This window comes from Morone saxatilis, unplaced genomic scaffold (assembly GCF_004916995.1).
Source record: "Morone saxatilis isolate NCDOM2014 unplaced genomic scaffold, NCSU_SB_2.0 Contig23, whole genome shotgun sequence".
NCBI classification, from domain to species: domain Eukaryota; kingdom Metazoa; phylum Chordata; class Actinopteri; family Moronidae; genus Morone; species Morone saxatilis.
Window position 1 is genome coordinate 768,978 of NW_023339796.1, and position 1,059 is coordinate 770,036.

At 38.8% G+C, this 1,059-nt stretch overlaps 1 protein-coding gene across 1 annotated transcript in view; it reads right to left on the reverse strand.

The window, feature by feature from the left end:
• Window positions 1-1,059, reverse strand: part of LOC118334405 (cadherin-7-like) — an 18,613-nt gene that overhangs the window by 12,270 nt on the left and 5,284 nt on the right. The window lies entirely within an intron of this gene.

The following is a 1,059-nucleotide window of genomic DNA, read 5'->3' on the forward strand; positions in this document are numbered from 1 at the left end:
CTGAACTGAACTGAACTGAACTGACACATAGTGGAGAGTAGCGCCAGCATCTCCCAGTGTCAGGATGTGAGGGTACAACCTCCTCACCTCAGCCTGCTACCATGTTCCAACCTAAGAAAGACAGATAACAGAATACTAAGTTGAGGTGTAACAATATTGATGCTGAATAAAAAATGAAGCTCAGTGAAATCTAGTTAGAGAACCATCCTCCTTCATTAAAATCAGTAACATGGTGACGTTTTATATAAAGCTCAATAGTGCACGTTTTCAACCAAAACAACCACAGTGTGCCATCTGTGCTGCTCAGCAGTGTAAACACACTGAACTGGCCAACATATCTGGAAGACCAGTTTTCCACAAAGTAAGAGCCGTCACATATTTGTCATACCTGCTTAGTGACGACACAACCCTGTACTGGAATGAATTTGAAACTGAATTTAGTGCAGGTTCTAATATATTTACTTTAAATATCCAACATTAAATATCCAACATTGTACTTACAAGTCAGTAAGTCACTAAGAGCCTATGACTTCCCACTGAGCGTCTGTAGTGATGTTGATAGGCATACCTGTGATTTGGACATTTACATGAGTAACTAAATATAATAAAACCTATACTAATACTGATATTTGCAAACTGGGTGAAAAACTTTTTTACTATTTTACCCAGTGTCATTTCTTCTATGAAGAAATCCCTCCTTCCAGGTGCAGGATCTTCTCCGTGTACACAGGCAGTCATGTTTCAGAAGGTTTGGTGCAGACTCTCCGTGCAAACCAGGAAAGTCCGGTGCAAACTAAAATCTTAGTGCTTGATACAGTTTTAAAACTGTAAAGTAAGCAGCAGTTATACTAAACTCTGCTCACAATACCAGCCAAGCTCTCTGACTAACTACTAATAGTACTAACTCAGATATATCTATCTATCTATCTAACTTATAACTTTACAGTTTTAAAATTGTATCAAGCAATAAGATTAATAAAGGTCTGTTTTACCTTGCCCCCGTCGCCAAGTGCTTGCTCATGGTGGTACTGTTGGGCCTCTGTAAATGTTAAAAGGAGT